We start from the raw sequence: 13,859 nt of genomic DNA, 5'->3' as shown, positions 1-13,859 counted from the left end.
ATTCAGTTGAGGCAGGTCCAGGCCCCTCCTCCCTGCACCAAGGCTGTGCAAAGTGTCCCACCATAGGCACTAGGCTCCAAAAAGCCGGCTCATGAGTCGACTGTTCTTAATCTATAGAAATGCTGTAGTCAAGTCAGGTGGGTGGAGAAAGCCGACCACCGAACAGAAATCACAGACACTGGCATGCCGAGAGACTACACCTGCCCCCACGCCACGCTTTATTTGCATGTAATCCCAGCCAAATCAATGTCTCCATCTTAATCAAGAGGGAATTACAGGCCTCGGCAGAGAGGCATCATTGTAGGTAATTGCGCCAGGGTCCTTTTCAGACGGCGCAGACGGAACTGAAGTGTTTAAATGGATACGAAAAGATGGGGAAATTGCTAGAAAAGAATTTACAGGCTGTATGTGCCAAAAGCAGCAAGTGATCCAGGCTGCCGTGTGTTTGTGCTTAAACCTTAAAATAAAACTGATGGCAGGTCCCAGTCCCAAGGCCAGGGGAGGAAAACAGCAGTGACGTTGTGACCTGCATGGCATGAGGGGGAGCTTTTTACAATTCTGAAGCGAAAATGTCGAACTTCTTCTTTCTGCCAAAATACATCACCTCTCTACCTCTCCACTCCCTCCCTCCCTCCCTCCATCCCTCCCTCCCCACCCCCACCCCCCTCCCTCCCTCCCTCCCTCTAGACAAGATCTTATGAGTCCCAGGCTGACCTTGAACACACAGTAGCCAAGAATGAAGTTAACTTTTCATCTTGCCTCTGGCCTATACCTCCTGAGCGTGGGACTTCAGGTGTGTAAGACCAAGCGTGGCTTACACAGGCCTGGGAACCAAACCTGGAGGGATTCTTGAATGCTAGGGAAGCCCTCAACCATATGAGCTGTATCCCAGCCTAAATTTCATGTTGCCTTGAGGGAAAAAAGTCCCTCTTCAATTACCACATTGTAACTTGCCAGGGAGCCGATGTAGGGAGAAGACCACTCCGCCTGGCTAGGGACTTGTTCCTGGAGTCATCTAGGACTCCCTAGCAGCAGTAAATAGAATTAAGAGAGGTGGGGGTGGTAGTGAGGAAAGGTTGAAAGGTATTTATCAGCACCTAACATTGTGTCAATTCTTTTCACCCAGTTGTCTGCTCCGTAAAATGTATTCCAGTATTTGAGAGGAAAGACCTACTTAAATTGACAAAACCTGAACCAGTGTCTGTGAGGGAGGAAATTTGGTTTTCTTCATTTCAATCGCAGGCAGCGCCAAAGGATAAGAGCAGCTGAAGGAACCCTGCTTCAGTTAGGGGAAATGGCTTATAATGAACTGAGATGCAGAGAAGGCTGGGCCTGAATCACGCCAGCCTCAGCCCATAAAGGCTCTGCTTATATGCAGACGCCATCCCTCCCTTGAAGAGGTAAACACCCTCTGGAAATCTGAGAGTTTCTTTTCTTCTTTTTGTTATTTCCCAGCATTTGTGAAGTAGATGCGAACGGGTCTGTTGTGGGGAACGATCACAAATTCCAAATTAACCTGTTTTCCCTGGTCAAATGTCTGTCTCACACATGTGCCTTACCCATCAGCTTGTCTCGAGAGTACTTGATTCCCAGGCAGCCCTGAGAACAATGTCAGTCAGGTCACCTGGAGGATGGGGAGGTCAGAGGTGCTGGGAATGGACTTGGTGACCTCAGGAATAATGGTGGGAGTCCTCTGTCTCTGACGTCAGCCGGGTCTAACAGGGTGGAAGCTGGGTCCCACTGGACCCTGAGTTTCTCCCAAGGTGAAAAGGAGCCATGTGTTCAGGAACCTTCAGACAGAAAAATAGTCAGGGGGGACAAGAAGGCCTTTCACAAAGCCTGATGAGAGCAGCACACCAAAATGACAGCCATTGGAAAGAGGAAGGCTGGAAATAGCAGGCTCAGAGGCATTCCAGAGTGGTTCGAAGTGACCCGTGACTCATTACGACACTCAAATGTACCCCCACCCCACCCCACCCCCGGAGTGAGGGTTTGAGATCCTAAAGAGACATGCAATGTATGAAGCTGTACATAAGAGAACATGTGACATATACACCATCCTGGAGAAAGTATGCTCTTAGTAAATGAATGAGCCAGAAAGATAGGACCAGAAATGGGCTGTTGCTGTTCGTTTTCAGTGTGAGATACACTTAAAACTCATCAGGGTCACAGGGGGTGCTAATCCCTCCCTTGTGGAGCTGAGAGGTAGTACCTGCTCCGGAGTTAGATGAGGCTTTGTGCCCTAGGCCAAAGGGATGGGGGGTCCGGGAGGAGCGCAAGTTCCAGCCTGTAGGAGAAGACAGAACTTTAAAAAAAAAAAAAATACACTGGCGTGCACCAAACCAGCGCACCAGGCATTTTTTGCACTTTTTTCCCATGCCTGCCCCTTTCTGAAGAAGTATGTGCTGCTTCAGGAGCTGGAGGGGTGGCTCACACGTCAAGATCACTGCTGTTCTTCCAGAGAACCTCGGTTTGAGTTCCAGGACCCACGTGGCTGCTTACAACCTGTCACTCCAGGGACCCAAGCACCACCTCTGACCTCCACAAGCACTGCATGCATGTGACGCAGGCCAAACACCCATATACCCAAAATAAAAATAAATAAATGCTTCATTCTCAGAAGGCTCTTGGATTTTACGTCTTCTGACGCCTGTGCGGTGTGAAAACCCCAACTCTTCGTACACTGGACCAGATGGTGTGAGCTGCCAGCCACTTCCTCCCTTGGGCGTGTACCTCTGCTTGACAAACTGTCTCTGTTTCTGCTGCAACTGTGTGTCTCTGCTCCACCGCTTACTGGGGACACAAGAGCATGGGACTCTCTGCAAGAGCCTTCCAAGCGCACAATCATCCTTGGCAAGGAGCTGCCAAAAGCACGGAACCGCCGTTCCCTGTCAATCATCTCACCCAAACAGAGCCTCAGCCCACTGTATCCGGAAAGGATAGACTGACCCAAGGGGCCCTTTTACACCCGCAGGACAAGGTATAGGACAAGAAATTGGCTGTTGCTGTTCGTGTTCAGTGTGAGATAAACTTGGAACTCATCAGGGCCGCAGGGGGTGCTAACCCCTCCCTCCTGGAGCTGAGAGCTAGTACCTACCTACTCTGGAGTTAGATGAGGCTTTATGTCTTTTATTACATCCTCCATTTCTTTTGTTCCTGACTATAAAGGAAACCATTGGGGTGCTGTTAATAAATTCTCCTCCTCCACAGGGTCTCATTTCTCTCCAGCTTGGTTCATCGGCCTTTCCCTCTGCTGAATCACACTCCTCCACACTTTCACACACACACACACACACACACACACACAAAAAAAAAAAAAAAAAAAAAAAAAAAAACACGTCATCCAAACACTGCTACCAGTATATGATCACCAGACACTGGCAGTTGTACATCTTGTCTTTCTGTGCTTGTCTGTTTCTCCCAGAGTTCTGATCATCGTTGGCCCGTTCATCTAACTACTGAAAAGATGGCTGAGTGGGACTCCCTTCCTCTGGCTGCTGGCTCTGCACAACATTGCTACTTGGGCAATGGATGGAGGAGAGGGTGGGTGGGCACGGCGTGGCCCCTAGGACCCAAACCCCTCCAGCGGTTTCTTAGTCTGCTTGTGTTGCTGTAATAAAATGCCACAGGCTGGGAAACTTCAGCATCAGAAGGTTATTTTTGTGTCTTTAATGTATTCTATTTCTGGAGGCTGGAAACCCACCACTAAGGTGTCGACAGGTCTGATTGATCCTGGGGCCAGTAGCCTTGATGTACAAATGTCTTCCTTGCTGTGTTCTTCAGTGGAGACCCTTCCACTATGTGCTCCTGCCTCGTGTTTCTCTCCACAATGATCCTTCTAGATTACAGCCCACCCTCACAACCTCATTTTAATTAGATGGCCTCTTAATGTCTCCATCCCCAAGTACACTCGTGCTCTGAGGTAACGAGTGTCAAGGGTCAGATGAATTCTGAGGGCAAATGGCTCAGTCCACAACACTGCTTGGCCAATTAAAGTATCGGTTTCCAGGCCCAACTTTTAGGAAACGTAATTTCTGCTTCCGGTCCCCACGATGCTTGTCCTTAGAACCCAGTAGTGCCATGTGAGGTCAGCCAACTGCATGAAGAAGCCACGGGCAGTCCCAGCGGACTGTCCCTGGCACAGTCCATCAGCCACCCCAGGCGAGAGGCTCTCACCCACGTCTCCAATCCCAGGCACCCTCTGGAGACAACCGTGTGACAGACCCTGAGTGAGAATCTTCAGGAAGAACAAAGACAATTCCCAGAACTCAGAGAAATAATAAAAGAAGGGTTAAATCTTAAGCCCCTGGCTTTCGGGATGATTTCTTATGGGAGTTAATAAGTGGAAGAAGCATTTCTGCAGGAAATCCAACCGTAGTGTCCAAAATGAACAGAGAAGCAAATACAAATTCCAACTCTTCCAGCAGAAACCACACTTCTGTAGACAACTAATTACCAAACACTTGGAGTTCCCTGGTAACACCTTGCTCTTTCCTGGTTTTGGCAAATACACCCTTCAGTCCAAGCATCCTACCCCTTAGTTTGAAAAGGAAAAAAAAGCTGTTGAATTTTGTTGAATAAACAAACATCAATGATTAATCATACCAAGAATCACTTCCTGTTTTTCTTTATTCCCTTGAATTTTTATCATAAATACCTTTAACTAAGGCTAACTAAGGCAAAAATCTGCCCTTCTAACGTGCAACACTGTGGTCTTGTAGTGTTGTATGGATGCTCTTGATTTAGGATGAGGGTACATCCTGATGAAGTCGTTATAAAAATGCTGTAAGTTCGGAGCCGGTGAGAGGGTTCCATGGGTAAAGGTGCTTGCTGCCGAGTCCAACCACTGGATTGCAATGTGCAGGACCCAAATGGTGAAAAAACAGAAACTGGGATAAAAAGAAAAGGAAAGAAAAAAGAAAAAAACAGAACTGAATACAGTAAACCGCCTTCTGATTTCTATACACAAGCCATAGTTGAAGGCACTTGTACATATGAGCAAACGCACACACACACACACACACACACACACACACATATACACACACACACACAAACACACACATGGGGGAGGGGGGGCAGAGAGAAAGGGAGGGAGAGAGAATAAATATTTTTAAAAAATATTTTTTTAAGTGATAAGTCAAAAAACGCCATCAATACACCCTACCTGCCCAGCATCACCGCTGAGTGACATGGTTATGGTTCCTTTTACTACATGGCTACGGGGAAGCCATGGCTCACTGCCACGGAATTGTATCATACACTGCTAGTCCAGAAACAGGCAAAACTCAAAGTTAATTTTCTTCTGTGCAATTACACTGACATGATCAGAACGTCAAAAAAGAAAGTCCAGCCTCATGCTAGAGCTCAGGAGTAAAGTGCCTGCCTGCCATATGCAAAGTTCTGGGTTCGATGCTCAGCGCTGAAAGTTCAGTCAGGCATCCCAGGTGAAGACCCTTCTCATTCCCCAGCTCCCTTAAGGGGAGGATTTTCAGTGATCTCCCTCCTGTTTCCCAGAGTGCTTCCCTTTTCTCTCCCCTCATCTTCTTTCTGACAGGAGTGTTGTTCCGTCCCTTTCTTTCCTCAGTGGCTTCCCGTGCTTCCTGGAAGAAGGCTAACGCACAACACTTCACCAGCGCCTGTACAGAGATGCACACAGCATGCTGTCCCTCAGCTGCCTGCACAGAGATGCACACAGCACGCTGTCCCTGAGCTGCCTGTGCAGAGATGCACACAGCACGCTGTCCCTGAGCTGCCTGCACAGAGATGCACACAGCATGCTGTCCCTGAGCTGCCTGTGCAGAGATGCACACAGCACGCTGTCTCTGAGCTGCCTGTGCCCTTAGGGCTTGGTGGTCAAGGACCGTTCCCCTTTACCTCTCCCCAAAACTGCCAGCAGAACAGAGACTACCTGTGGATATTCAGGTCTACTGCAGACCAGACCCAACCGTTCTTCACTTTCCCAAGTAATAAATCAGAAAAAAAAAAAAAATCTTTCTCAGCAAAAAAGTTTCTTTCCACAGTGGTAAATGCCTAGTTGCCTGGCTTTTTCTTCATCTCAGCAAGAGGCATTCAATATGTTTCTTTACTTTCATGTATACATACATGCATACATGCATACACACAGTAGTCAAACATATCTTAAATGTTTTCCCATCTAGTCTCACAGCTACTCTACTTTTCCTACGAAACATGAACGTGGCCAATGAGACGGCTCTGTGTAAAGGCGCTTGTCACCAACCCTGCCAAACTGAGTTGGATCCCAAGAATCCCCAAGGTAGAGGAAAACCAGTTCCAGAAAGTGGTCCTTGCATCTCCACAAGCACACAGGGGCAAACATGAGCCACACCCCCACAGACACCCCCAAACATATACACACACACACACATACACACATACACACACACACACATACACACACACACACACATACACACACACACACACACACACACACACAAAATTAATTAATTAAAATTTTTAAATTGGTTATAGAAAAGAAACATTAAGAGACTAATCTATTTGCATTCCAGATAAGAATTAGCTTCGTAAATTCCATCATGTTCACCAGAAACTCCCAGCCCTGGGAGGTGGGAGCCAGGGGATGAGGAAGTCCAAGTCACCCCTTGGGGCTGAGAGACGGCTCAGTAGGTAACAGTGTTTGCTAAGGCAAGCTCGAGGACCTGAGTTCACATCTCCTATATACATGTAAAAGTCTGGACATGGCTGCACATGCCTGGAACTCCCGCACTGGGAGGGGCAGAGCTGGAGGCAGATGGGTCCCTGGAACTGGCTGGATAGACTGTCTAACTAAAATGGAGGGCTCCAAGTTCAGGGAGATAGGCAGAGAGCAATAAAGGAAGACTCCTGCCTCCCTTGTCTGACCTCCACGTGTGCCCACACAGGTTACTTAGTTACTCTTCTGTTGCGGAGAAGACGCACTACAACCCAGCATCTTATAAAAGAAAGCATTTAACTGAAGGCTTGCTTACAGCTTCACATGGTTAGTCCCTGACCGTGACCATCATTGCAGGGAGCATGGCAGTGGGCAGGCAGGCACGGTGCTGGAACAGAATCTGAGACTCACATATCTGCCAGTTGGAGGCAGAGAAAGAGCGACGGTCCCTGGAATAGGCTTTTGAAATCTCAAAGCCCTCTACCCTCCAGTGACACACCTCCTCCAACAAAGCCACACCTCCTAATCCTTCCCACAACAGTTCCATCACCTAGGGATCAAACATTCAAATATATGGGACTATGGGGGCCATTCTCATTCAAACCACCACACAGGCACACACTCAGATTTGTGTGTGTGTGTGTGTGTGTGTGTGAGAGAGAGAGAGAGAGAGAGAGAGAGAGAGAGAGAGAGAGAGAGAGAGATCCTTACTTATATAGCAACTGTTAAATCAGCCTGGGCTACAGGAGACCCTGTCTCAAAAACAAAACACCGAATTGTAACCGACCTGTCTGGCGGAATGAATCTTTTCTCTAAAGAGACGTTTGTGCTCCCTTCACTGACTGCCAGTGTTGGAAGAATGGTCCCAAAGAATGAGTATTTACCCCCCGGGACTCTCCTGCTGGAAGGGGAAATGGATAAACCAGGGCATCAGGAGTGGAAATTGTCTGAGCGAGAAATTCACAGGATCAGACAATCCTGCGGGAGACTTGGGACCGAGACAATGATTGGCAGGTAACCACACCTTGGTGTCTGTTTAGTCATGCGAATCTCTTGATTTCTGTTTAATGCCTCACCCCATCAGGACCCAGAACACAGATTTGAGCGGCGGGGGTGGGGGTTGGGGGAGCCTGTATCCCTTGTCCCTCTTCCCAACACGGCTGCATTAAACACATCTCCTTTTCCTGCTTTTCACTGTTAATTTGGCTCCTGTGGTTGTCTTATTGAGGGCAGTTGGTCAAACCTGGCTTGTTAGGGCACAGGCTGCAACCGCTGAATCTGGAGACTAAACATAAGACAAAAATAGTACCCAATAGAGCTATGGACTGAAATTCAAATGCATCTGAACTCTGCTCCCACCCCACATACACCTGTTTCTTCAGCCTCCTCCTCCCTTGTACTTCCCCAACTACACCCTTGGTTCCAAGCAAACATATCTTGTCACTGTCCGGAATATCCCAATTCCCCTCCTTCCTCTGAGGGTTTTACCCACTCCTGTTCATCACGGATTGCCCCACCTGGGCCCCACATGTGCACTCAAGAAGCCAAGCATTCTCACCTCCCATTTGAACCCCCAGTTTTTTTTTTTTTTTTTTTTTTTTTTTGTTTTTTTTTTTTTTTTTTTTTTTTTTTTTTGATTTTCGAGACAGGGTTTCTCTGCGCAGCTTTGCGCCTTTCCTGGAGCTTACTTGGTAGCCCAGGCTGGCCTTGAACTCACAGAGATCCGCCTGGCTCTGCCTCCCGAGTGCTGGGATTAAAGGCGTGCGCCACCACCGCCCGGCGAACCCCCAGTTTTTAAGAACAGACTCCTGCTTGCGCCCAGATAATACAGAGTTCTACCCATTCTGATGCTGTTCCTATCACCTGTCTGCATTCAAGGTCCACATCTCCAGAAAGGTAAAAGTCACATCTTGTGTAACTCTCTGCCCCCAGAAGCTGATGTCCAAGTGTAAGTGCTCAATAAATGTCTGCCAGTCACACCTGATTGTGTGTAAACGGTTTGCTTTGGTTATTGATTAGACAAGCCCCAATGATGGGTAAGCACTTCACTCTGGTAACCTTGGCCATCCCCTGCCCCTGTGACAACATGTAAGACTCAGCAGGGTTTACTGGCCACTCAGTAATTAGTTGGCCAGTGCTCACAGCCTGCAAAGGCCACCTGAAGAGCTGAGACGTTCCATTTATTAAACAAATCATGCTTGCCTCTAAGTGATGAAACTTGATATCCCTGGGAATGTACCAAAACAGTTCCTAAGGAATGAACAAAAGCCCTCGGAAAAGGGAAACAATGTTATTTTGTTTTCCTTATCCCCTGAAGACCTAAAGTCAGAATCCAGGATGAAAGGACTTGAGATCAGCTGGTCAACATGTGTGACCATAGATGTAAAAAGCACTAAACTAAAAAGCAGCTAGTTAGATATGACAAAGCATTTAGTGGGCTCACTTCTCAGAGAGTGACTGGCAGCCAGAGAATTCTAGAGACCCTACTGAACAGAATGGAAGGGCAAGGTGAGCCGTCTGCAAGCAAGCAGAGCCATATTGCCAAATCGATTTTGTATTTATTAATTAATGTAAGGGTTAAGTAGTAAATGCCCCAGATTCGGGGTAGATTTTACACAGTGCTTAATCATATTGCTAAAGTGGGGGTCAGCTGAACAAAAATTGGCAAGTTGAAGCAATTTTTTTGTATCCTTTCTCTAACAGCTGAGTATTTTAACATAGTTGGCAACCCTACCTACATGCACAGACAACACATTATGGCTTTTACTTCCGTGATATTGGCCTGGATGACGTCCATTGAAGACTCACTTTGTAGATGACTGAGGTGGAAGAATATCAGATATCTGACTCTCCACCACATGGATCCTACATAATAATTAATTAATCAGGCATGGTGGCATCCACCTTTAATCCCAGCACCCAGGAAGCTAAGGCAGGAAGACCTCTGTGAGTTCAAGGGCAGCCTGATCTACATATTGAGTTCCAAGACAGCCAGCAATATTTAGAGACCTTGTCCATATGTATATATGTGTGTGTATTTATATGTATATATACATACATTATATATATATAACAAATAAATAAAAATCAAGTAAGGAGGAGGAAAATAATTGAATCAGGGGTTCAGTAGATTGAAATTAAGATAGGAAGACAAGAGTATTCTGTGAATTCACATGCCTTACGCCAAGGGCTCTGAGAAGTCACTCACCTCATCTACTCTCTTGTTATCTGCTCTACACCATTATTGGACACTGAATCTATCAAACATAACTTTTGTGCACTTGTTATTGTGTATCTAGGAAGTGATGTATTTTCATGGCTCTGAAGATACCAAAGTAGATAATGATTAAACTTGTTGTCAAGAAAATCAGATTTACCCGGAGAGGCAATGATGATTAAAAAAAAAAAAAAAAAAAAAAAAAAAAAAAAAAAAAAAAAAAAAATCTGGGCATGGTGGTATATGGTTGTGATTCCATCACTTTAGAGGCTAAGGCCAGAAAATTGTAAGTTTGAAGATAGCCTGGGCTACACAGAAAAGACCATCTCAAAAAACTTAACACACATACACACACACACACACACACACACACACACACACCACAAATAGAACTAATGAACAAGTTCAGCAAAATTTCAAGATATAATATCAACAGGCAAACATCGTTTGTATTTCTGAACTTCCAAACACTCATGGTGAATAAGCTACAAATGAAATCTGCAAACCTATTCCACTTACACTACCACCTAAAAGAACAAACTTCAGAACCACGCGTTAGGTTGTCATCCAGCGGTGTGCCTCCGATAGAGAGAGGACTGCTGGGCCCCTCCACTGAGGTATGGCCAAAGCCACAGCAAGGCCTTCAGGTCCATTTCTCACCCCGCTGTCTGTGTCCCCGGAGCCCCCACAGAACATGCTCTCCAGCTGAAGTCCGGCTTCCGTGACCCCTTTGTTACCTCACCCCTGGACCCCACCAGTCTCCAGACACTGCCTCTATCCACTTCCTCCCTCTCCTTGACAGAGGTTAAGAACCTTTCATCTTGGAGTTGGGGGGAGTGTTAAGAATAGGCTCAAAATATATTGGATCAAATTCTCAAAAAAATGAATAGAAACCATTTTTAAGTAGAACCTTCCATCTCGTCCTGGACTCACGATTGCCCGGTACTTTCTCCTTCTCTGACCCATTCCCTAGTGTCCAGACCGTAGCTTCGGATGCAAATTAGGTCTGTCCCCAGGGTCCTAAAGTCTTGTCATTCACTGTAAAAGCAGTCATCAAAACCCATCCCCATCACGTCTCCTCATGATCTGCCGCCCCAGGCCTTCACACACACCCTCCTTCCTGACTCCTATTCCTTCCCCAAACAATGCCTACTCACCCCTCGAGGTCCCGCTCACACATCCCTTCCTCTGGCAAGTTCTCGCTTATCTGTCCCTATGACGTGTGTTTTGCATTCCCTTGATGAACTCATAAACGATGACCTCAGTATGGAGTCATGTGCATGCCCTCTGTCTCCGCTTCGTTTGAAGCCAGCTCCTGGGCCCAGCCATGCCGGCTGCACTCCTTCCCACATCAACATCATTGGTCACCCAAGGGTGACACTCTGGTGTTTGCAGAAGTTACAAAAGATGAAGTGAAACAATGAGTGAACACCTGGCAAGTTCGCAGAACTAATCAGTAAGGCAGACGAAGTGACCGATACTACTCCACATGGGGAAGCCGAGGGAGGCAAGGAAAACTCAAGAGGCTAGCTTTCACCTAGAAGCAAGCCGTGCTTCCCTGGGGGTGGAATCTTCAGGCATCCAGAGCTCTGTGTGGCTGGTCACCAGGGTGCCTGGCATTATTTGCTCATGCGTTAGTTTCTACTCCTGGCTTGTGGCTGGTTCAAGCCTCTTGGACACAAGGGTCACTAGCCTCTGACAGAATTGCTTGAAGAGGACGCTGTGGAGTCACGCTTTGGAACTTAATTCAAGCCTGATACTGTCAAAGCACAGCACTGATGACCGCTACTCTTCAAAACAGTTGTAAGGCCTGAGCAAAAGTTTCCAAACACCTTGAGGACAGGGCCAGTACCTTCTAGTCCAGTAGATTCTGCCAGGCATGTAGAGGACCACTAGGCACCACTGCCTTGGAACCTGGTATGGATCAGAGACTCCCCCAACAGTGGGCAAGAGACAGCTCATCCCACCAGCCCCCGTGACACCTCATTTCTCTCCAGCAACTGCCCATGAGATCTCTGCTCTGTAAAGGAGAAAATGCCTCCCACACTTGTCTGAGCTGAGTGGTCTGCTTCAGCAGAGCTTTCATTAAAAGTCCAAAGATGGACTCTCAGCATCAGGAGAGATCTCGGCTCCTCCTCCCTCACAGCATCCAATTTGAAAATGCAGAAGGAGCAGGCGGGCTCAAGTTCGTCTTGACCAAGTGATGGAACAGATCTGTGCTCTGTGGGTGTGGAAGGCATAGCCAGAGATGTTTGCTCCCTGGAGCAGGATGGAGTTCCCCAATTCAGCCTTTGTCCCCGGCGCCCACGACTCCAGCTTTCTCTGTGATCCGAACCTCACAAAGCAGAGCATTTAGCACCGAAAGCTCCGATTTCCTGTGCAGCCTGCTCAGACTGCTTCATCCACTCAGCCCGAATCTCAAAGCAGAGCCCTCCAGCTCTGGGGCTTCTCCCCACACTTGCTGACATGGATGCTTCTGCCCCTTGCTCAGGTGTGCTGTGGGGTGTCTTTCTGTATGCTGTGAATATGTGTGGCTCCCACTGGATAATAAATAAAGCTGTTGGCCTGGCGGTGGTGGCGCATGCCTTTAATCCCAGCACTTAGGAGGCAGAGCCAGGCGGATCTCTGTGAGTTCAAGGCCAGCCTGGGCTACAGGGTGAGATCCAGGACAGGCACCAAAACTATACAGAGAAACCCTGTCTCGAGAAAAAAAAAATGTGTATATATATGTTTTGGTCTATGGCAAGAGAGCTTACAGTCAGGTGGAAAATCCAAACAAAGACACAAAGAGAAGAAGGACCACGTCAAGGGAGATGAGCCACTGCCTAAAGAACAAGATGTCAGCAAACTGGTAACGCCACAGCCACGTGGCAACACACAGATTTATAGAAATGGGTTAATTTAAGATGAAAGAGCTAGCTAGCAAGAAGCTGGAGCCATAGGACATACAGTTTGTAATTAATATAAGCTTCTGTGTGATTATTTTATAAGCGGCTGCGGGACCACAGGTGGGAGAGACTCGTCCCGACTGCTAGGCAAGGCAGGGCCGGAGAAATTTCTGTCTACACAAGTGGGAATGCATTCCTTATGGTGTCTGTTTTCAAAAGCCTACTAGTGACACCATCCTGGTCTCCATAAATACTGTCTGGGGGACACCGAGGGTAGCAGGAGCCTTTCCAAGGGACACTTTGCCGTTTTTAAATCAGATTTCAAATAATAATACGTACAGACAGCAGGGCTATTAAAAAAAAAAATGCCTTCTTTTGCTGGATGGTGGTAGTGCAGCCTTAGTCCCAGCACTTGGGAGGCAAAGCCAGAAGGATCTCTATGAGTTCGAGGCCAGCCTGGTCTACAGAGCGAGTTCTAGGACAGACAGGGCTACACAGAGAAACTCTGTCTCAAAAACCAAACAAACAAAAATAATGCCTTCTCCCACCTCTGTCCTAAAGAGTTTCAGTTTAAAAAGTCCTTAGACGTAACTTACCAATGCATTCTGTGTAGCTAGGTTTTCAAATCATTTAACATGAGATGAAATGTGTAACTAACTATTCTGTATATGTCTCACAAACGTTGTTACAAATAGAGAATATTTTATCTGAGTGGGAGTCACATGCACCACAAATAAGGAACCATTTATAATTTGAAGTATAAATAACAAACATTAGTAATTCCTTAGCAGATAAAACAAATCTTACGGTAGAATAGTGTCTATCCAAGCTTGAGTCCCTTTGTGATTGCTCAGGCCTTCCAGGTATCCGAACACAAATGCAATCCAGCAGAATGTCTTCATAGGACACAGATCAAGTTGAGGGAGGTTGACAGGGCATTCTATTTATTTATTTGTTTATTCATTTATTTATTTTGCTTTTTCAAGAAAGGGTTTCTCTGTATAATAGTCCTGGCTGTCCTGGAACTCAATTTGTAGACCAGGCTGGCCTCAAACTCACACAGAGATCCTCCTGCCTC

General features: G+C 46.9%; 1 long non-coding RNA gene across 1 annotated transcript; it reads right to left on the bottom strand.

Moving 5' to 3' along the window:
* Positions 1-4,611: 4,611 nt before the first annotated feature.
* Positions 4,612-12,410, bottom strand: LOC119089057. Its single transcript, XR_005092905.1, has 2 exons — positions 11,051-12,410; positions 4,612-4,889 (listed from the first exon to the last, which is right to left on the bottom strand). It is a non-coding gene; the product is annotated as an uncharacterized LOC119089057 (long non-coding RNA).
* Between the last annotated feature and the right edge of the window lie 1,449 nt (positions 12,411-13,859).

Source organism: Peromyscus leucopus, chromosome 14 (assembly GCF_004664715.2).
Source record: "Peromyscus leucopus breed LL Stock chromosome 14, UCI_PerLeu_2.1, whole genome shotgun sequence".
Taxonomy (NCBI): Eukaryota; Metazoa; Chordata; class Mammalia; order Rodentia; family Cricetidae; genus Peromyscus; species Peromyscus leucopus.
The sequence above is the reverse complement of the archived record's forward strand: the minus strand, read 5'-3'. Positions and strand labels throughout refer to the sequence as shown.